Source organism: Caretta caretta, chromosome 2 (assembly GCF_965140235.1).
Source record: "Caretta caretta isolate rCarCar2 chromosome 2, rCarCar1.hap1, whole genome shotgun sequence".
NCBI classification, from domain to species: domain Eukaryota; kingdom Metazoa; phylum Chordata; order Testudines; family Cheloniidae; genus Caretta; species Caretta caretta.
In genome coordinates this window covers 50,573,998-50,598,251 of record NC_134207.1, presented here as the reverse complement: position 1 = coordinate 50,598,251, position 24,254 = coordinate 50,573,998, and the positions used below count along the sequence as shown (strand labels likewise).

General features: G+C 39.6%; 1 long non-coding RNA gene across 1 annotated transcript in view; it reads left to right on the top strand.

Annotated features, from left to right (window-relative positions):
• The window catches only part of LOC142070984 (uncharacterized), a 132,871-nt gene that overhangs the window by 103,075 nt on the left and 5,542 nt on the right, over positions 1-24,254 (top strand). The window lies entirely within an intron of this gene.

Genomic DNA, 24,254 nt, shown 5'->3' with positions numbered 1-24,254 from the left:
ACAGTAGTCATAATATTTTCAGCATTATTCACATTACCATCCTTCATACAATCCTCTAATGTTGTTTGCTTGTTGGACCGTTGATGCACATCAGGCAACATTTTCACTGGTGTGTCCAGTGACGACCCAGGTTGGGATAGAAGGCACAATTTTGTTATTGGTGTTTCTCCATAACCATTTTTCTTGTGTTTTTGCTCTTTATTGATCTGCAAAGCATTTATTTTCATTTTGTAAACTCTTTCTTTACTAGTGGAATATCTGTCCAAGAAATGGGTATATGTTGTAGAAATGATAGGGACCTTTTTCATTTGTTTGTTTATTTAAGTAATTTGAGTTCCCTGTTGTAAACTGATAAGTTCTAGCAAATCTGCAAGAGGACGTGCAATGTTTTTCCTGTACAGTAGCTTGTGGTGATTATTAGTAACATTAGGCATCAGGATTTCACTTATGATCTTATCTCTTATTACAAATCCAGGTAAGATACCTTTCCAAATGATAAGCATCTTATAGTTCCTCATTATCTAAGTTAAGGAGGTGCATTCTAATTCTGTATACAATCTATTTTTATTCCGATGTCCTGCCCATAACCACCTAGGACAGAATTTCTGCCACCAGTGTCTAGAACAATAGAAGATGGTATAGTCAATGGACTGAACCCCATCCACATTGGTTAATTTAAATCATTCTTAGCAGTAGCATTCCACATGCTGTCAAAGTCACTCTTTGCGTCACTGCTGGGTCAAAAGCATATCAGAAAAATATGCTATTATACTCACTTGAACATAGATTTAATTGCTTCTTTGTGCATTACATGTACTTTAAAATAATCTCTGACCTCATTTGTTTTTTCAGAGAATAACGTGACAAGAGTGTCAGGTTCTAGTTCAAGCTTAGCTCATACTCAGAGAATGGCATTATTTTTTCTCTCCAAAGCGCTCATTGTTGGCTTAATTCTGCTCCCTTTGAAATCAATGGATATTTTATCATTGACTTCATGGGAGCAGAGTAAGGCCAACTCAGAGAGGACTCCTGAAATCCTACCTATTATTTAAAATGACTTATATTTGTATTTGTTCTCTAAGCCTTTTTATCTGCTGATCTGCTATGTCTTTTTCACTTTGCCTTGAGTGTTTATAAGAGATTTTCCATTTGTGTATATCCACTTGGGTTTTGCTTTCACGTTGAGCCAAGTTGAATGTTGCATTTATCCAACATTTACATTTATATTTTTTGTTGATTGTTATGTCTAAAATATTGTATATTTTGCTGTATTCTCTATTTCACTAAATTCAGGAATCACAAATTAGGCTTTCGCTAAACCTTTTAAGGAAGGGTGTGTTACATGAAAGATTTCAAAAGAAATGTTATGAGCTTTTAAAAGCTCATACTCTTGTGCTAAGAATTTCATGCACTAATCATATATTCCAAAATAATTGCACCTTGGTAAACAAACCTAGACACTGGCAGCAGCATGCAGGGTATGTGTGCCTCAGTGAAAAGCAGGCTATGTCCACACTGTGGTGTGTAGCTACATGCCACAGTGAAAGGATCTGGTAGGGGACCAGAGTGAGAGCTGCAGGACACTTTCCCCACAGTCTCCCCCTGCCAAAGCCTTTCCCCACTGCTGGAACCTTTCCCTGAGCCTTTATTCACCATCTACACTTCTATTTATACCTATGCTAGGAGGGCTGTGTGTTTATGTACAGTGCACACTGCCAAAAGGAGTGTTCAGTGTAGATGTACCCAAGAATGCAACAAAGAAACTGCTGCTAACACCACCCATTGAATGGACAAGTCCCATGGGAAGAAATATGTTGATGGTAACACAAAAGAGCACCCGGCAGTGTGTTCATATCCACCTTGGGAGCCTCTAGCAGTAGCACAAAAATGGGTATAGGCCTGTTTAAAGAAAGAACAGCTTATTCTTACTAAATTATCCTTTGGCTCCTGAGCCCAGCAGTCCTAAAGCACTTGCTCACCAGATCAGTTTTCCCCAGGCGCTCCCTGCTCTTCTGTCAGTCAAAGGCCTTTCAAGGTTAGTTTGAGTGAAAATCATTAACACTGCACTATGACTCATGCCATTTGTTAGGGTTCTTTTGCATAAGGCCTGACATATAAAAATAAATAAGTAAAAAGTATTCATAGTTACAGGAAAAAATCAGAATCCTTTTCTCCTGTAAAACTGGTCTCTAGAGAACAAGAAAATATATTTTAGCAGCCATTCTCATTTATGGCATACTAAAACAGTAAAGCTCAAGTTGAATTTTTACCAGTGTGTTTCAAGGTGAAAGTAAGTCCTTGTCAAACCTTTGTAGTAGTTGAAGATGAGAGAGAGCATGATTAATAGTGGTAGAAAAAGTTCAAATAGCCTTGGTGCCAAATAAAGAAAGAATAATGTCTCTAAACTCTGCATTGATAAAGCAAATAGTTACATATACCTGTGCAACTTCATTTTATTTACACTTTTAGTCAAGATTTTCTAGATTCTTCTTGTTTATATTTGCAGTTAACAAATATCCTTCAGTGCTTCATATTCTACTTGTGGTATTTCTGGCTGAAGTACCTTGTATATATTCATATAAAGATGTTGTTAAATATTTAAGCTGTCTAAGAATACAATATGTTGATTGTTTCCCCAAGTTTTCTGTGTGCTACCCAGAATCCACAAAAGATCACAAACTAGCTGTGCAGGAAGCCAATCTATTCACAGAAAGGTTAGCCTGCCACAGAGATCCATTACCAAAAAGAGAACAGTGTGTGGGGAAACAAACCAAGGAAATGTTGCTTGAAATCGCCAGAAAAAAGAGAGCACATGAGATGCACAATTTTTGAATCACAATCACTCATTCTAAATTTAACCCTACCTTTCCTACATACCTACTACTCTGCAGAAAATTTCACAGTACGGAATGACTTGACTTGATCTGGAAGACAGTAAGATAGCTGGAGATTTCTGGCAACAGTGTATACAAATTAGATAACTATGTGCATAAATGTCCAACAAAGGACAGACATGATAGTGGGCTTTAAAGTGACCTGCATCCTATTTCCCCTCTGAGTGATGCTGACTAGAAAAGTATTTTATTTTACTAACTATTGAGTCAATATGCAGCCACACAGAGGCTCTAGAGGAGTACGCATCACACTTGTATGGTCTACTTGAATCCTGTGTCCCAGGTGTAAAGAGATTGTCAGAAGACTTCCTACTATTCCTCCTCTACCCACAGAGCAGGTGGGAAAGGGCAGATCCAATACATGGGTATCGTGTACTTCTGTACAAGATATGGACTGAGTAGAGAGCTTGCTTACACACACCTTTCATCATGAGATTCTTTAGTGCTCTCAGCCCAAGTGTCGCTGAGGTTCATTTAAATATAGTATTTTACACACAGTGCCCACTAGTGGCTGAATTAGCACAATTTAGAATTTCATTACATCTCCCCCCTTTAAGTTCTACATTCCGACAATTTACAATATTTACACTGTTACTCTTGTCTTTGAAGTTCAGTACATATCAGTCTGTTAAGTGTCTCTGAATTGTACTGGTTTTCTAATTACATGACCAGAATATGTAAAATGTGGTCATCTGGCTGTCCATTAGTTGCGATTAGTTGGTATTTGAGAAGACCTAGAGATAGACAACAGACCACAATTCATGTCAGCAGAATATGCAGTCATATTCTGAACGGAATATGATTTTGATCATATTACTAACAGCCCACATTACCCACAAGAGAATGGAGAAGCTGAGAGAGCTGTACAGACAACCAAGAAAATCCTACAGTAGGAAGATCAATTCCTCACTCTTCTGAGTTACAGATCAAAACCAGTAGTAGCTAAGATATAGTCCAGCAGAACTCCTGATCATCAGCATATGCACAATGTGTCCAACCATTTAATGGCATCATCATCAGCCAGATGAGGAGCTGGTAGCCCACCATTGAAATAAGTCAGTGGGCACTCGACAATAATATGCAACATAATCTGAAGTTGACTGAAGCTGCATAATGGGTCATTAGTAAAACTCCATTTAAAGAGATTGGCCACACCGTCACTCTGCCCTGTTTGAAACTGGTTCAGAGATGTCCAGAGGTGTCTTGGCAGACCAAAACCTGGTGGACTGATGGTTGGGTCAGTGACGAGAGAGTGATAAACATCATCGTTGACTACTCGTTGTGCCAAGCAGATTCCACCGTCATGTCCTGTGGTGGCATAAATGACATAAAGAGTGTCGAGTAGAAAGGAGAGCTGATCGGTGGTTGAAGAGGTCTGCATATAATGGCAGGTCACTACTTTCACAGATCTTAGCCAGGAGCGTGACAGAGGCCTTTGCACAGCAAATATCTGGCAGTGCTATGTTGCTAACTATCAGTAGCCATGGCAACGAAGTTGCCCATAAAATCCCGGTACCAATACTCATAGCTTTGTTAAACTGTACGTCGACCAGCCTCATGTGAGACGAGCAGCACCAGACAGGAGCACAGTACTCTGCTGTTGAATAGCAGAGGACAAGGGCTGATGATCTAAGCATCCAGGCTCTCACACCCCAGGTTGAACTGGCCAATTTTCTGAGCAGGGTGTTCTGAGTGCTGACACATAAACACACTGACAGCAAGGGTATTGGACAACTCAAAATTTGTAGGGGTCCTTGCCCGGTTTAAGAATGGCTATAATCTTTGCTTGATGTCAAGTGCATGGTAACTTCTTCTCAACGAGTAGTCAACGATGATAGTTGTTTATCACTCTCTCGTCACTGACCCAACCATCAGTCCACCAGGTTTTGGTCTGCCAAGACACCTCTGGACATCTCTGAACCAGTTTCAAACAGGGCAAAGTAACAGTGTGGCCAATCTCTTTAAATGGAGTTTTACTAATGACCCATTATGCAGCTTCAGTCAACTTCAGATTAAGTTGCATATTATTGTCAAGTGCCCACTGACTTATTTCAATGGTGGGCTACCAGCTCCTCATCTGGCTGATGATGATGCCATTAAATGGTTGGACACATTGTGCATATGCTGATGATCAGGAGTTCTGCTGGACAATATCTTAGCCACTACTGGTTTTGATCTGTAACTCAGAAGAGTTAGGAATTGATCTTCCTACTGTAGGATTTTCTTGGTTGTCTGTACAGCTCTCTCAGCTTCTCCATTCTCTTGTGGGTAATGTGGGCTGTTAGTAATATGATCAAAATCATATTCCATTCAGAATATGACTGCATATTCTGCTGACATGAATTGTGGTCTGTTGTCCATCTCTAGGTCTTCTCAAATACCAGAGTAAGCAAGAGTGCACTTCAATTTCTCAATAAACTGAAACATATTATGTTTTTTCAACTACATTATTTCTAGATAGCTGGAAAAATAGTCCATGACCGCTAGGTGGTAATGTCCTCTGAATTCGCATAAATCTATATCTAGTTTCTTGATTGGTAGAGATGTTGTTATTAAAGGTTCTATGTGTTGTGTTAGTCTGCTAGTTCTGTGATGTTCACATGCAGATATTTTATTCTTTATGTCCTTGTTGATGCCCAGCTATCACACTGACTGGGTGGCCCATTCATGGCATTTAGTTAATCATGGATGCAGTTTAGGATTTTTCCTCTCATTTCATTTGGAATTATGATTCAATTGCTTTTAATCATAAGTCCGCTTGACTTGCTTAATTGTCCATACACCACAAAGTAGTCTCTTTTCACTTCCTTAGTGTACTTCAGATACTTGGACCAGCTTCTCCTAGTGTAACTTAGAACTTCCTGAAGTTGTGTGTCTGTCTAGGTTGCTTTTTGTTGCTGCTGTAGTGTTTTCTGACACTGGTCTGTATGTGTTCACAGCATCCATATATGCCTTTACCTCATCCTGGAGCTCATGGGTAGTTGAGTGCAATGCTGGGGTCCATGACAGAGCACAACCAGATTTTTCTCAGGAACATATTTAGTAGTTGGGTTAAATCAAATTAAATTTATCTATAGATATTGGCATCTCAATGGTGCTTAATTCAGGTCTTTCCCACTGATGAGGATTTCAAGCGATTAGTGGTCTGTTATCAGTATAAACAAATCCAGCTCACACAGATATCTGTAAAAGTTTTCATATGCCCATATGCTTGCCAGGCACTCACTTTCAATCTCTGCACATCATTTTTCTGCTTCTGTGAGTGTGCGAGAGCAAAATGCAACTGGCTTCCACTCAGACCCATATTGCTGCAACAATACACCACCTAGGCCATAGCTGCTTGCATCCACACTGACCATTGTGGGTTTGTTCACACTGTAGAACCTGAGAACTGGAGCAGTTGAGATAATTTATTTTACCTTTCTGAAGCACCTTCTTGATTTGGCCTCCATAGCCAAGATGTGTTGGATTTCCACAGTTCATGCAGTGGTTTTGTCACTGTAGAAAGGTCTTGTAGGTATTGACAACAATATACATTTTAGTTCTGGCACATTAGTTGCTGCATTCAATTCTTAAATTGCTTTTATTTTCTCTTTGTTTACTGTCTATTCCGAAAACTTGATTTAGGGTCGGCAGAAAATGCACTTTTCCTTGTTTAGCCTCAGTCCTGACTGACTGATTAGACTTAGGACTTCACTGAGCATTTTGTTGTGTTCTTCCATCAAAGATACATATACCATAATATCGTCCATGAAAACTACAACTCCATTTGTGTTCTGCCATCATTCTCTGGAAAGTTTCAGATGTACTGTTAATCAAAAAAAGTAGTCTTCAGAGGCAAAAATCTTCCAAAAGGTGTGATAAATGTAGTCAATTTAGCACTTTCTTTGACTAAAGGAATTTTCCAGAATCCACTCTAGGTATCCAACTTGGAGAATAATGTAGCTCCTTTCACTTCCAGGAGGATGTCATCCGGTGTTGGGAGGATATATTTTTCTCTCACAACTACTTCATTAAGTCTTTTAAGATCCACACAGGTTCATATTTTTTCCATTTTTCTTTATAATTGGTACCATTGGAGCACAACATGCTGTTGGCTCAGCAATTTTCTTGATTATGCCAATCCGCTCCATTCTCTTTAATTCAGTTTACACGTTACAGAGTAATGGGATAGGAATCCTGCAACGTGTATGTACTGTATATGTTTCAGCATTGTCTCTTTAGGTTATTTGTACTGGATCTCCTTTCAAAAGTCTAATATCACCAAATATTCCACCAAGTTCTTCAACATTTCTCACTGGACCCCTCATGGCTGGTAAGCTATGGCTGAGAAGGCTGTTACCTTTAGCCAAAAAAATGGTGCTTCTTTCCTGGTGGATGACTTGGCTGACAGGCTAGCTCCTGCCTCATCACCAGTCAGCCCTGAATTTAGCAAGGTTCTGTCCTTTTCCTTTCCCCCCAGGCCTGGCATTGGCTGCAGACATAACAGGACAGGGCTAGCTGAGCCCCCAAGGCTCTCTTTAACCCTTTCCATGCTGGCAGATGGTTTCTCTGCTTCATCACATGTTGCATGCAGTTCAGAATGCCTCTGGGGCTTGTCAGAGCTGTGTCAGATGACTTCAGCTTTTGGAGGGGTTAAAGGTGATTGTAAATCCCTTCTGCGATGTCTGTTGATGTCAGCTCCTGAGTCAATTTTAAAGTCAGTAGTCTTGCCATGAATATTCAGTTTCATGCAGGCTCTGCATCATCAGAAGTGATAGATCCCAGAAGCAATCACTGTTGATTATCTGTAATATGAGTCAACGCCCTGAGTGCTTTGGTGCAGCAAACAGCCACAAAATGTCCATATTTCATGCATTTATTACACCATATGCCTGCAACTGGACATGCATCATTTCTTAGGCTATGACTTTTTCTACACCTTGTGCATGTAGTATGGAATTTGTCCCTCTTAGCCTGGGAATTCACTCTCCTTGCCTACAGGGTTTTATGATAATCAATTTTAACACTCCAATAATGTATGCTGTTTCTAGGCTAGTTTCAGATTTTTCAGCACTGTCAAATTTCTCTAGATTTTGCTGTCTCATCAGTTCAGACCATTTTTCTATTTGAATAGCTGTGGCTAGGGTTAAATCTCTCTTCAGTTGAAGCTCCTGTGGAAGGTTTGTATCTGCTAACCCAATAGCCAGCCGATCTCTGATATTTTCATGTTTTGCATTCCCAGAATACAGCCAATGTATGCAGAGCCCTTATAAAACATTCAACATTTTCCCCTGGTTCTTGAATTCCCTGCTGAAAACATGCTTTTTCATAAACCACATTTCTCTAATGCATAAAGTGTGCCTCAGACATAGCCAGAACCCTGTCATTGCCAGCTTTGTGACCATCTACAGTAAGTCAAAGGATTTAAAGAAATGATCTGTTTACTTCTCCATAGCATAAATTTAAAAAGATACCTGTATATCCCCAGTTTCTTTGTGGAGTTTGTTTGCAATTCAAAATCTTGCTACATACTGATTCCAGTCTGTCCATTGTGAAGGTTTGTCAAAGCTGAAGTTCACTGGGGCATTGAAGAGTGACATGATGATGAGATCCTGCAATTTTTGTTGCTGTTTTCCTTCTGTTTGCAACTTTTGTTGCTGTTTTTCAACTGTTTCTATTCTTAGTTTACTCCTGACACTGCATCATGTCCTTCTGTACCAGATATGGACTGGCTTCAGAGCTTACTTATACACACCAAATGTGTTCATCATAAGATCCATTAATGCTCTCCCAGGTATGGCCCATGTTTGCTTAAATATTTTATACATAGTGCCGCCTAATGGCTGAACAGTATAATACAGTTTAGCATTCTATTACTTGGGGGTACAGACATATGTCAGCAGAAAATTACTACCTAGGGTGACCAGACAGCAAGTGTGAAAAATCAGGACAGGGGGTGGGGGGGTAATAGGAGCCTATATAAGAAAAAGACCCCAAAATTGGGACTTTCCCTATAAAATCGGGACATCTGGTCACTCTATTACTACCATCTTAGAACAATGGAGGAATAGAACAGGAACTGTGGCTTGTTGAGTACCACTCCTTCTCTGGGATGCGCCTAGGGCAATGCAGCAACTCACCATCCCTTACTGTTGGCTATATTCTGGTATCCCAATCTAGCACTTAAAGTGTAGTTATGACACAAGGGAAATATTTTACCTAACGATCACATCCTGAATCTGAATCCTACCTGTGCCATCAACCATCTCTTAGAGCACAAGAAGGCTGTTCCATTCCTTGTTTCTGTTTTTCTTACCAGGATTGGTTGACCTATCACTCAACCCACAACCTGGAGGGCCAGTGGGCTGCTTTTTGTGTTATCTTTCCAGCTCAAGTGATCCTATCAGGATTTAAAACTCCTATTGGCATAGCTTTCATGGTCATTGCAATACACAAGCCGTCCCACCATGTCAAGCAGCAGCTTACAAGGAAGGATCATACATCCTGCTCTCTATCTCTGATCAAACCTCTCTTTGTTATCAATGGGTCAACCACTGTCAGTCAAGGACAGTAGAATGGACTTTTACTTTGTGGACTCAACCCAAACATGTCTGAACCATGTTTAAAACATAATTTTTAATATACTTTAGCACTCTTCACAAACTGAGTTTGACACATACCTCCCTGCAGAAGAAATCAGTTGGTATGTTATTTGCTACACTCGTAATAAAATATGATCATGTATCTTAACAGTATTTTTGGTACTTTCAAACAGGTTATGTGCAATATTTATCAAAAGGAATGTGGCCATGGCTGAGGGGCTTTTAAAATAAAATGCCATGTTTGTGGTGTTTGAATAGCACTTGCACATTGAAAAGTAAGTGCATCTCACAGCAAATGTGTGCATAAAAAGACGGATTTGCAGAAATGGCACCCAATTTTCTGCATACAAAAGGTTGCTGTGCATTTTATAGTACTTAAGTATGTATGCGCCTGGCCACATCCACAAAACAAGTAATTATATACCCATGTGTAAGCTTGGCAGAATTCAATGTTTATTTTTTATAATTTTGACAGATAATATCTATATTAGGGCTGTCAAGCAATTAAAAAAATTAATCATGATTAATTGTGCAATTAAAAAAATTGTGATTAATCGACTGATTAATCGCACTGTTAAACAATAATAGAATACCATTTATTGAAATATTTGTGGATGTTTTCTACCTTTTCAACTTTGCATTTATTTTTGATAGCAAATATTTGCACTGTAAAAAACAAAAGAAATAGTTTTCAGAGGAACAGCCGTGTTAGTCTGTATTCGCAAAAAGAAAAGGAGTACTTGTGGCACCTTAGAGACTAACCAATTTATTTGAGCATAAGCTTTCGTGAGCTACAGCTCACTTCATCAGATGTTTACCGTGGAAACTGCAGCAGACTTTATATACACACAGAGAATATGAAACAATACCTCCTCCCACCCCACTGTCCTGCTGGTAATAGCTTATCTAAAGTGATCAGCAGGTGGGCCATTTCCAGCACAAATCCAGGTTTTCTCACCCTCCACCCCCCCACACAAATTCACTCTCCTGCTGGTGCTAGCCCATCCAAAGTGACAACTCTTTACATAGTCAAGTCGGGCTATTTCCTGCATAGATCCAGGTTTTCTCACATCCCCCCCACCCCCATACACACACAAACTCACTCTCCTGCTGGTAATAGCTCATCTAAACTGACCACTCTCCAAGTTTAAATCCAAGTTAAACCAGAACATATGGGGGGGGGGGTTAGGAAAAAACAAGAGGAAACAGGCTACCTTGCATAATGACTTAGCCACTCCCAGTCTCTATTTAAGCCTAAATTAATAGTATCCAATTTGCAAATGAATTCCAATTCAGCAGTTTCTCGCTGGAGTCTGGATTTGAAGTTTTTTTGTTTTAAGATAGCGACCTTCATGTCTGTGATTGCGTGACCAGAGAGATTGAAGTGTTCTCCGACTGGTTTATGAATGTTATAATTCTTGACATCTGATTTGTGTCCATTTATTCTTTTACGTAGAGACTGTCCAGTTTGACCAATGTACATGGCAGAGGGGCATTGCTGGCACATGATGGCATATATCACATTGGTGGATGTGCAGGTGAACGAGCCTCTGATAGTGTGGCTGATGTTATTAGGCCCTGTGATGGTGTCCCCTGAATAGATATGTGGGCACAATTGGCAACGGGCTTTGTTGCAAGGATAGGTTCCTGGGTTAGTGGTTCTGTTGTGTGGTATGTGGTTGTTGGTGAGTATTTGCTTCAGGTTGCGGGGCTGTCTGTAGGCAAGGACTGGCCTGTCTCCCAAGACTTGTGAGAGTGTTGGGTCATCCTTTAGGATAGGTTGTAGATCCTTAATAATGCGTTGGAGGGGTTTTAGTTGGGGGCTGAAGGTGACCGCTAGTGGCGTTCTGTTATTTTCTTTGTTAGGCCTGTCCTGTAGTAGGTAACTTCTGGGAACTCTTCTGGCTCTATCAATCTGTTTCTTTACTTCTGCAGGTGGGTATTGTGGTTGTAAGAAAGCTTGACAGAGATCTTGTAGGTGTTTGTCTCTGTCTGAGGGGTTGGAGCAAATGCGGTTGTATCGCAGAGCTTGGCTGTAGACGATGGATCGTGTGGTATGGTCAGGGTGAAAGCTGGAGGCATGCAGGTAGGAATAGCGGTCAGTAGGTTTCCAGTATAGGGTGGTGTTTATGTGGCCATTGTTTATTAGCACTGTAGTGTCCAGGAAGTGGATCTCTTGTGTGGACTGGACCAGGCTGAGGTTGGTGGTGGGATGGAAATTGTTGAAATCATGGTGGAATTCCTCAAGGGCTTCTTTTCCATGGGTCCAGATGATGAAGATGTCATCAATATAGCACAAGTAGAGTAGGGGCTTTAGGGGACGAGAGCTGAGGAAGCGTTGTTCTAAATCAGCCATAAAAATGTTGGCATACTGTGGGGCCATGCGGGTACCCATAGCAGTGCCGCTGATCTGAAGGTATACATTGTATTGTATACATTGTAAAGAAATAGTATTTTTCAGTTCACCTAATACAAGAACTGTAGTGCAATTTCTTTATCATGAATGTTGAACTTACAAATGTAGAATTATGTACCAAAAAAACTACATTCAAAAATTAAAAAATGTAAAATTTTAGAGCTTACAAGTCCACTCAGTTCTACTTCTACTCAGCCAATTGCTCAGACAAACAAGTTTGTTTATATTTGCAGGAGATAATGTTGCCTGCTTCTTGTTTACAATGTCACCTGAAAGTGAGAACAGGTGTTCTTGTGGCACTGTTGTAGCCGATGTCACAAGATGATTATGTGCCAGATGCACTGAAGATTCATATGTCTCTTCATGCTTCAACCACCATTCCAGGTGACGTGTCCATGCTGATGACAGGTTCTGCTCGATAACAGTCCAAAGCAGTGAGGACTGATGCATGTTCATTTTCATTATCTGACTCAGATGCCACCAGCAGAAGGTTGATTTTCTTTTTTTGGTGGTTCAGGTTCTGTAATTTCTTCATTGGAGTGTTGCTCTTTTAAGACTTCTGAAAGCATGCTCCACACCTCGTCCCTCTCAGATTTTGGAAGGCACTTCAGATTCTTAAACCTTGGGTCAAGTGCTGTCGCTATCTTTAGAAATCTCACATTGGTACCTTCTTTGCGTTTTGTGAAATCTGCAGTGAAAGTGTTCTTAAAATGAACAACGTGTGCTGGGCCATCATCTGAGACTGCTATAACATGAAATATACGGCAGAATGTGAGTAAAATAGATCACATACAATTCTCCCCCCAGGAGTTCAGTCACAAATTTATTTAACGCATTATTTTTTTAAACGAGCATCATCAGCATGGAAGCATGTCCTCTGGAATGGTGGCCAAAGCACGAAGGGGCATACAAATGTTTAGCATACCTATCATGTAAATACCTTGCAATGCCGGCTATAAAAGTACCATGCAAATGCCTGTTCTCAATTTCTGGTGACATTGTAAATAAGAAGAAGGAAGCATTATCTCCTGTAAATGTAAACAAACTTGTTTGTCTTAGTGATTGGCTGAACAAGAAGTAGGACTGAGTGGACTTGTAGGTGCTGAAGTTTTACATAGTTTTGTTTTTGAGTGCAGTTATGTAACAAAAAAAATCTACATTTGTAAGTTGCACTTTCATGACAAAGAGGTTGCACTACAGTACTTGTATGAGTTGAATTGAAAAATACTATTTCTTTTGTTTGTCATTTTTACAGTGCAAATATTTGTCATAAAAATAACATACACTTTGATTTCAGTTACAACACAGAATGCAAAATATATGAAAATGGAGAAAAACATCCAAAATATGTAATCAATTTTAATTCTTGTTCTATTGTTTAACAGTGTGATTAAATTTGCAAGTAATCACTATTAATTTTTAAATTGTCATTACTTTTAATCATGATAATTTTTTGAGTTAATCGCATGAGTTAACTGTGATTAATCAACAGCCCTAACCTAAATGCATTTGTAAGCATTTTTTCTATTTTTATCAATCTAAATTTTCATAACTGTGCAAAATTATGGGGTGTAAGCATTTTTAATTTTTTTAGCTATTTTAATGTTCACAGTGGCAGGAAGAAGAGGCCAGAATTAGGGGCTCAGACAATGATTATTTAGTGACAGTAGACTTTGAGATTCAAAAAGTTAAAGCTTTATTAAAACACAGATTGTCAACATCACTTGTCAAAATATACAAAGTAAATATCTTTAAATAAAACTCTGATAAGTTTTCAAGCAGAAAGCTTTTTCTTATGTTGCCTATCTGAAAATTTCTATTATTATCAATAGAAATATTTTTCTGTTGGTTTGTGTGTGTATGGTAAAATCGATGTTTACTGACATTTACCAATAAAAATCTAATCCTGCCATGCTTACCCATGTGTTATGAAATGGGCCCTCAGTTTGATGTAGGTGCAGAAAATGTGAAAGCATAATCAAAGGTCAGTTTGAGGAAATCGGAGTCTAAATCTGTTTTCTGGCCCTTTATGCTTTACTTACTTTGTATTCCATTACATGCTGCTCAAAAATATTCAGTTAGAAGGAGTTGAGAACAATCAGGACCTCAAGGAGAGACTCAACATCTCATGTTATTGGGCTCCATGAGCACAATTGTGCTAATTGCTGGGCAGTCTGCTCTTGACTGGTCAAACCCCTTAAAGCACATGCTTAACTTCCAGCCAGGGCATAGTCCCATTGGCTTCAGTGGGACTATACATGTCTTCAAAGTTAAGTACATGTGTTAAGTAGTTTGCTTGATCTAGACCAGAGTGTTCAATGCTTTGCGGGACTGTGTTATTTAATTCATCTTTTGTGTAGATTTAATCTGTGTGATGTAGGCATTCCCAAACTCAGTTTCTGAAATGTTGGGTGTGTTTCACCCTGCATTTATTTGCAATGTGTTCCTGAAATGTTTTAATACAATCAGTATCATCCAGATTGCTTAGCTATGGCTGTTGAGAGCAGCCACCAAAACAGCAAAATAAAGAATTGCTTCTCGAAAGCTCTTGAATTAGTGTATATCTCTGTCCACCTGTTTCTTTATGAAATAAAGATATCAAACCCTCAGTTTATCCATATGTATTTCTCATTTAGACTTCACTCTCTTAGGCAATAGAAATCCAATGTGTGAAGCTAATGGCTTCTTCAGAAAAACCTTCTTCCACCTGCAGAGCTAATCTCCCATTTTAAATTCAGAATGAAATCTACTTTATTTCTTGTTTGTGGGTTTTTTTCCAGTTTTGTGATTGGAAAATAAAACTAATCCTATTATGGCAGCATGCCTTAATATCTATTTAGTTTTCATCAGTCCCTCTTAAATCATCTTGCACAGCAGTTTAATTGAAGGATGGAATGCACTGAGGAAGGGCCCTTGGCTAGTAAGAACCAAATGATAATAGAATGGAATAGTTTTCCTGGCTCGGTTAGTAAGTGTGTTTGTTGTTGTATGAGGTCATTCACCTGGTTTAATTTATACTGACCATTTGCTGCACATGTTGTGTGGATTACACTCAAATTTCTGTACATGGATTTGTTTCAGATAACGTAGCAATAGTTTTGTAAATACAGTAGGGATCTAGACACAATCATTTAAATAGTATTTTTTGCAATCCTAAGAGTGATATTGTGGCTTGTGTAGTACAAGCACACTGGGGTGCAAGGGATAACTGTGTAGTGCCCAAGAGACTGGACGTATTATGCATCAATGGGGTAGAGTCAGAAAAATAATGCTTGTGTGGCTGGAAGCAGCACTTGCAGCAGCTTTAAAATGGTGCAATATGAGTGCTCCCCCCATGCTGACCAGCGGACATGATCATATGCAGGGATGGCTGGAAGGACCCTGGATACATTCCTTACCATCTTGGGGCATTAAATGCATCCAGCAGTACTAGTCATCCTTCTGTATATACTGAAAGAGCACAAGCCGCAACAATATGGCTGCTTCTTTAAACAGGGGTTGAGGGAATAAGGATAGATACCTTCTCATTTTCTTCCCTCAGTCCACACTAGCACACACATACACAGTAGATGTAATTTGGCCCTAAAATTTTGTTCAGCACTGTTTTCAGCAAGAGTAAATTTATACATTCCTAATTTTGCCCCCTTCTGTTTAGAAGCCGAAATAACATTTTTCTTGGAAGTAAACAAGAACATTAGTCAGTGCCCATTTTTTTCTTTTGTGTCCATGTGGTCCAATTTTTATTGAAAGAAAGTTTATAAAATTGAATTTGGCAATAATTGTTGTTTTCATTTGTTTTGTTTCATGAATTAAATTGTTTTTTCATAAATTCAAAGGCCGGACGGGACCACTGTGACCATCTAGTCTGACCTCCCTGTACAACATAGACCACAGAACTTCCCCAGAATAATTGCTAGAGCAGATCTAGTAATAAAAATATCCAATATTGATTTAATAATTGTCAATGATGGATAATCCACTGCAACCCTTGGTAAATTACCCTCACTTAAAAAATTATGCCTATTTTCAGTCCGAATGTGTCTTAGATCAACTTCCAGCCATTTTCTTTTGTTTCTTTAAGAAACATTTATAGAAGGTTTTTATTTTAAATCGTGTCTCAGATACTTGGCCCAAGAAACAGAAACCAAATTGAATCCATTAATAGCCTCTTATTTTTTTGGCAAAATATAGAATTGCATAACGCATAAGACAACTATATGAAGTATTTAATCCATATATCTGTCTGCCTATGCCATTCTAATTGATGAAATGAAGGCAAAAAATGTAAATGCTAGATCCAGGGACTCTTTACAAAAACACCAGCTAGCCCCACATTCTCAAATCAGCATCCTTGACTTAATTTTCTCTGGCTCTGTTAATTTCCTTTTAAAATGTTGATGCTGTCACTCCCTTGTCTGATAGGTACAGTAACGTACAGAAGCATCCCTTTTTATACTCCAGGACTTCATGCCTTGTTTAAATTCAATTTAAAGTTGGCTACAGTAAAAAGAAAAATCCTGCCATCCAACTCTCCTATAGAAATGGTATTTACCAACACAACATATTCACCACGCAAAGGAACATTTCACTGGTACATCTTGAGCATTTGCAATGCCAAAAAGAAATGACTATCATATGTATAGCAGACTGGCCACACAGACACTGACCTTGGCAGTATTATGAGGGTAATTTTATACAGCAGAATCAATTGTTTTCACATAATATTACTAACTCATTAGGCCTGTTGGAGGTTGGTCAGGAAGTGTTTACCGACCAAGACTATGCTGATTGACATTGCTCTGCTTGTGGAGAAGCCAGAGAATTTCAGCCCTGCTCTTCAAGGTTTGCAAGATATTGCCCAAACTATGGGGTTGAACATTTTATGCCAGAAGAGCAGGGTCCAGAACCTCAGCAATGACTGGCAGAACCCCTGATGTAGTTGGGGTCATGCATCATGGAAAGCATTAACAAGTTCATCTAAATAAGCTGCAAGTCCATATGGTTGCAGCAAACTATATATCCTCTGATGACTAGGTCTTGCTGCCTTCTGCATGAGTCCATGTCTCGCTTATGGCCACAAAAACAATTCTGCTCTGAGATAACTTTGTGCAAAATGCCATCATCTCACAGAGATCTCGTCATCTTCCAATCACTCACTACATTCAAAAGCAGCATTGCATGCTCTTCAGCCATGTCACCATGATGGACAAAAACACCCCACCACATCATGCTCTTAAACTTTCCATTGATGTGCATAGGGTGCATACCTTGACTCTACCTGGTGTCACCCGTGGGGCTGCCTCAGAGATTTGTGGACTCACAGGATTGAGCCAGATCTGGAAACTTCACTCTATGATGCCTAATATGATGCCATCATCCCATTGTTATTCTGTCTGGCGCAACGGTTCTCAGTAGATTATGTGCATTGATGACTAAGATCAGGCCTGTGAGCAGGTAACTTTCCCACTGGCTTCAAAACACACTCAACACATGTTTTATAGGTCAAAACTCCCCACTTCCTGGAGTTTGACATGATTAATAGGCAAAGGAACAACATAACATGTAGTCCAAGACTCCTCCCTAGATTTGTCTGCTTCTATGGTTCCCAACTCAGGGCTGCTCATCTCATCTCCTGGTCTAAGATCCAAGATCCCACTGTGAAGGAGTAAAGAGAGGAAGGTAATTTGACTCAGAAATGAGAGGCAATTTGAGGTTTAGAGGGTAGGCTGGAGGAAGGCATAATGATGAGTGGGGAAAGGATACAACTGGCTTGCATTAACAGAGGGACTGAATACTAAATTAAGAAGGCGATATATTCAGTTACTATGTATGGCACTTGTTGAAGCCCCATCTGCAGAACTCTGAACAGGATTAAAGCATGAATGAAATGGTGCTTACATGATTATGGGAGTGACACCTGGCTATGCTTTTGAAGGAGGAGAATCTTGGAGGCATGGTAAAAACCCAGAAAGATGAGATTAAGATTAAGCAAAAGGGAGGAAGCCAGTTGATCCCTATAGCCTTTACCCTCTGCAAATATATCTTGTATTCTGTTAGAACAGGCAGTATGATTTCTGACAATTTTAGCAGAATTATACATAGCAAATATAAGGCTGAAAGCCAAGTAAATTTAACCACCCAGGAAGTGAAATAATCACTATGAAATGCATTGCCTGGAGTGCCATCTTGTTTTTATTAAATTTACATCCAAATGTAAAGAAGAGAGTATGTGTACTGGACATGATAGTCAGAGCCATATCCTAGGAATTTAGACAGAATAGGGGCTTTATCTCATAAAGAGAACATTGATGGTTGTCACTAATATCCCGTTTATGCCCACACTTCTAAAGTAATTTCATAAATCAGTATATAGTTAGTGTCACCTGAATACAGAGCTAGACCGTCAGCTGGTGCAAATTGGCATAGTTCCACTGTCTTCGATGGATGTATATTGATTTACACCAGCTGAGAATCTTCCCCCATATTCTCTGTATATCACTCGCTCTTTGTGTGATATGAAACAGTGACTGATATATAGGGAGAACAGGGCGTGGATTGATAATGAAAATGGAAGGCTAGAATCGGACAACCCAAAATAAAAATGAGCAGCATTAAAATGATCAAAGAGAAAGAGAGGTTAAGCTCGGTTTTATTGCCAATACTCCTGTGATTCTGGATTATAATGTGAAGAGGCAGCTCTTAATAACCTCAGCATCTTCAGTTCATAGCACTCTTAATTAGTAGAATTTTTGACCTCTTGAATCTAAATCAAGTTGTTAAACATTACAAATATGGAACACTGCTTAAATTGGTCTTTATTTTGGCTGGACACCAGCTTGATCTCTGGGCTTCCCTATTTTCAGCAGTTGTAAACAGGGTAGTTCTAACTAGTAAAGTCTGACTGAGCCCCCCAGCTTTGCTGTTCAACCAAAGGGTTCTAGTGCTCAGGGTTGCAACCCTGAGATCTCCCCACTGGCCTCCCAGTGGCTGGCTGCAATTTGTCTCACCAGAAGCAGTGGTTTGCCCTGACCACTGTAGGCTGCTGGAATACTTGGTACTGGGCTGCCTGCAGCTGCTTCTCTTCCTTCTGGAGGGAGATGCTCTCTCTCAGTACTTGACTACTCTTGAATTAACAATTGTTGACTAACACAATTAAAAATTCTAATGAAGACAATGACACAATTGCATCAGCAGTTCATAGTTAAATGTACAACCTACTAAACAATCATGCCCTCATTTATGCTAGTTTTCAGTTTGATAAATATCATGTGCTGAAGTGTCAGTTGTCTTGAAGTGTCAGCAGGCCCTGGGATATCTGGATCCAATCCAGTGGGGGCCTTGAATACTAGAAAAGATCTTTGAATTAGACTGTGTCCTCAATAAGGAACTATCCTGGAGAACGGAGCATTAGAATGATGTGCTCTCAGCAACCTGTGTTGCTAAGCAGACAGGCAGCTGGTTTTATATCAGCTGGAACTTTTCCATATCTGTGTCTTTAGTCCTAGATAAAATGCACTGCAAAAGTCAACAGATGTCATGAACGCGTGATGCACTGTGTCCAGGTCTGAGTCCAATGGGGTGGGATGTGAGTTTCTGGCTAGTCACAGGTGGCAGTGGAACTGTTGCAGAACTTGAATCTAATAACTGATACCACACTTTGAGAATTCAGTGTTTTGTATGTGGGTGTTTTAATCAGGAACGTATATTTCCCATAACAGATTGCATTTCAAAATAACTGAAACAGCTCCCAAAGGAATAGCAAACTGATGAGAATTCATTAGTTAGGCAGAGTGACAGGCTGCAAGCATTTTTTATAATGACAGGCATAAGGGCAAGTTGTGAATGAAAGTCATAGACACTAATCGATATGAATTATTTAAAATGAGATCAGATTAAATGTTAATCATCCACTGTGTTGTATAGTAGTTGTTTTTATTCACTATTAATTTCCAATACTCTGCATTTATTTAACATTGTATTTTTTTTCCATAGATGAGTAGATCCAGTGCAACTGTGGGCAAAGATGTGCCTCCTGTCTCCTTATCGTTTAGATACCGTGGTGATGGGCTTTCTAGAAATCTCTATGATAGAAAAGGATAAGACAAGAATGAATGCTTCTCCATTAACTGGTTAATTAGAGGTGCTAGAAGTGGTACAATCAACACTTGTCCTGCTGGGCCATATTCAGAAATACTTCACCTTTCCCTTCCCATTCAACCACTGAGAAAACACGAGTGACGTCTCTCTGATATACATCTTATTGGCAGATGAGATTTGTTTTTTTGGAGACTTTCATGAATGTTTACAGAATTCTGGTACAACACTATTCTGTTGTACATTACATTGCTCCATGGCTTATGCTGTTGCATATGCTATCTCCTCACAAGGAATGCTTTGGCATATAACTATAACCGTATACTATTCTGGCAAAAGACCCCTGGTGTGCACAGCGAAACTGACAAAGCTTGGCTTTGTACAGGTATAGTAACACCCCCAGTGAAACAAATGATACTAGTAAAAACATAGTGTGATAAGGCTTACTTCCATGACCTTTTAGACAAGAGGTGGAAGAGCCAATTATTGCACCTCAAGTATTAGAGGGGTAGCTGTGTTAGTCTGTATCCACAAAAACAACGAGGAGTCCGGTGGCACCCTAAAGACTAACAGATTTATTTGGGCATAAGCTTTCGTGGGTAAAAAACCCCACTTTGCATCTGAAGAAGTGGGTTTTTTTACCCAAGAAAGTGTATGCCCAAATAAATCTGTTAGTCTTTAAGGTGCCACCAGACTACTCGTAATTATTGCACCTGTGACTGATTGCCTACAGGCTGGGGGCAGGGAGCTTAGCACCTACGTCTTATAAGGAACTGGAGGGAACTCAATAGGGAAAGAGTCTACACAGGACATAAGATTCTCCTGTAGAGAGAAACTTACAGGGAATAGGTCAGAGTCATGGGGGATGCCCTGCAATAGGGCTTAACCAGGCAAGAAACCTGATGGGGAGATCCACAGGAAGCTGGTTAGATTGCTGTGGGGGGAGATAAGGTCAATAAAAGTACTTCAGTGGAGCCTGAGAGGGGTGGAAGATTTATTAGTTCAGCAGAGAAGGGAGAGGCAAATGGCCAATAGATGGTGCTGGAGAGGAGAATCCCTTTCAGCATCGCACCCTGACACAAGAGGGTGCTATGGGTGATGAGTGCACTACTTTACACAGTTTGCCAGTTTAGCTGCATCTATGCTACAGACTCCTGCTGACACAGCATTGATGCTGAGGGATCACACCTCTTCACATGGTTGACCAACGTAGCTTTACCAGCAGAAGTCCCTTGTGTGGATGCAGTTTTACCAGCAAAACTGTGCTTTTGCCAGAATAGCTTGTTTTGCTCATGTGGGGCGGATTTACTATATTGTTACAAAGAGCAGTTTTACTACTATAGCTGTGTCCATGCTTGGAGGGCTTTGCTGGTATAACATACCTATAATGGTAAAGCGCTATAAACATAGCCTCAGTCTCTTTCATGCAGGTCTGCCATACATAATTATTTCCCTGTGTTTTTTAATAGAGGAAGCTGGATCTTTCAGCAGCTGGGTAGGGGTCACTGGGGAATGTATGGCACTTCATGAAATGTAGGGAGGTGGATGGAGATTGTAAATACATTAATTGGATATTTTTGTAAAAATAAATTGTAAGAAAATAGTTCTATGTTGGCTTTTAAAGTATTCTGTTCGGTTTCAGAGTTAATAATCCACTCAGATGAATGAGGCAGTTGACACCTCTGAGACCCACTGTTTCTGATTGCTTATAGACTCAGAAAGACAAGCTTGCCTGATTTTACCCTCTGTTCCCACCTTCCATGCTTTTCTTCAACACCAAGAAAACTGAAAATTTGTATCTAAAAAATTAGAGATTGCTGCATACTCCTACTGCAAGGGAAGGATTCTACAGCAAATGTGAAAGCTGTGGGGCCTTAACTGTGTTCGATGAATTATTCACTGTTCACAGTGTGTGATCGATATTCTCTTTGTTTATCCTTTGCTCTCAGTCTCTTCAGCTATTATTGTCAACCTTTTTTTTCCGCTTCTTGCATAACATGCTCATTTTTTTGTTATCATGTTTTCAAATAAAAAACTGAGCACAGTTATTTAAATTTCAGCCATTTTGGAGTCATTACTTACCTATTCACCTTTCACATTTTTCTAGCTGTTCTATCTTTCCATAATGTTGTTCTTTTTTTCTGAATACAACCCTTTCTTATTTCCTTTGACTCCATTATCTGGCATAATTTAATCTTACTTTGTTGCATTCCTTATTTTATATGTGTATTCCTTGACAGCTAGCTTACATCTATTCCTTCCAATCTTCCCTCTCTTCCATTTCCTATACAGTTCCTTTCTGCATTTCAGTTATTTCATTTGCCCTCCTTTCACTAATGTGGCTTTCTAAAATATGTATTAAATGTTAGTGATGTTAGTTTTGGGGCTTCCAGTATCATGTCTTTTTTAAAAAAAAGTTTTCCTTTTCTCTACCACCTGTCTAACTAGTACTGTGTCCATTTTACACAGCAATGTATGCTTTAAGGGGTCTTAATCTCCTTCCTTAGAGGTTTTTAAGGTCAGGCTTGACAAAGCCCTGGCTGGGATGATTTAACTGGGAATTGGTCCTGCTTTGAGCAGGGGGTTGGACTAGATGACCTTCTGGGGTCCCTTCCAACCCTTATATTCTATGATTCTATGATTCTATGATTCTGTGGCTATTCATTCCTGTAGTCCATCTTTGTGCTACAAATCCAATTAGTTTGGCCCCCAGCTGCTGCAAAATAGTTCTACACTTTTCTTTGATAAATCTCTCCTCAATTCCATTCTCAACATATCTCCGAATGACTTAAACCACCCAATGTCACATCATTAATTTATATTTTATATTTCCTCTGTAAGGGCCAAATCCTATCCTCACCTTTCTGGCTGCAGAGGGACTCTTGGCTGAGTTGCACTGTGGGAAGAGGACATGGCTTAGCAGGGCTTGTGCAGGATGTGTGTGATATTGAGCCTCGCTCTGTTGAGGCTCCACAGGAGTTTGGGGGCACAGTGGGCTGGGCTAGGATCCCCTGATCCTCTACTACTTATTCCCCTGAGATTAGGGCCAACCTGAAATAGCTTCTGTAAAGCAGCTACATAGCCACTGCAGGATTCCTTCCCCTTTTCCCCAGTAAACATTCGTAGTGTTCTAGTTGGCTATTTATGCCAGGCACGAGAACAAGATTTATCCCTAAGGTTCTGATCCTGCCTTCATTTGAAATCAACAGAATTTTGGCTGTGAACTTCAGTGGGAGATAGACTGGGTTCCAAGTGCCTTATCTCCCCGTTCTCTGTTTAACTATTACGAGTGGGTTCCTCATCCAATACATTCTCTGTCGTGTTAACCATTCTGTGATTATGTCTACATGAAAACTATCCTTTGGAAACTTTTGTTAAAGTTACACACAAATAACAAGATTAGGTATTTGAAGCCTCAGTTTCATCTTCATACACCTTTTTTTTTTTTTCATTTTGACATTGCATAATGATGAGTCTGTATTGCATAATGATGAGACTGCCAAATTTCTTTCTCTAAACTGGGGAGTGGGAGTTCATCTTCAGAATTTTCCAGATGCAAGAAAGCCTTAATCCAATACATTTCATGTTTAAATGCCACATATATAAAATGCAAAGAAATCCATTTGCAGGGAGAAGCTAAAATATTTTGTAACAATGTTCAGGGGATAGTGACTCTTCCCCTCCCCCCTCCTAACAGAGAACTTTTTGGAAACAGACATCAAAAAGAATCCTAATGAAACCCTCGCCATAGTTCTGTGCATGAGCTGGCACAATACAGTCAAAATCTGATAGCAGTTTTCACATTGCTCTTCAAATGACTGTAAAGGACATAAATAATCAACAGCCCTATCTCCAGTGATAAACCACCTCGGAAAGGTAGGATTTTAATCTGTCCTCAAAAGATGAAAGTTGCACTTGCAAATGGAGTACGCTAACTGTGGTGAATCAAATGAAATGAAACTCCCTTGCTGTTCTAGAGAAACGTAGTGCCCTTGTGTGGGCAAACTACCAAATTCAGCTTAGCTGCAAGCACAGCCAATTCTACTGAGTTCAGTGGACTTGTGCCTCTTCTTGCCTGTGGTGAATTTGTCCAATAGTTTTCTTATATCAAAGAGATAATAGCCAATAGGAGAATTCAGGAGCAGAATGGTTTCTTAGCCTGTTTTAGGATGGATAAATAAAATAAATAAATAAATAGAGTTAATCTGATGCAGCTGTTCAGTAGGGCGGGGTGGGGAGAGGGGAAAGCTATATAATAGTCAAGAA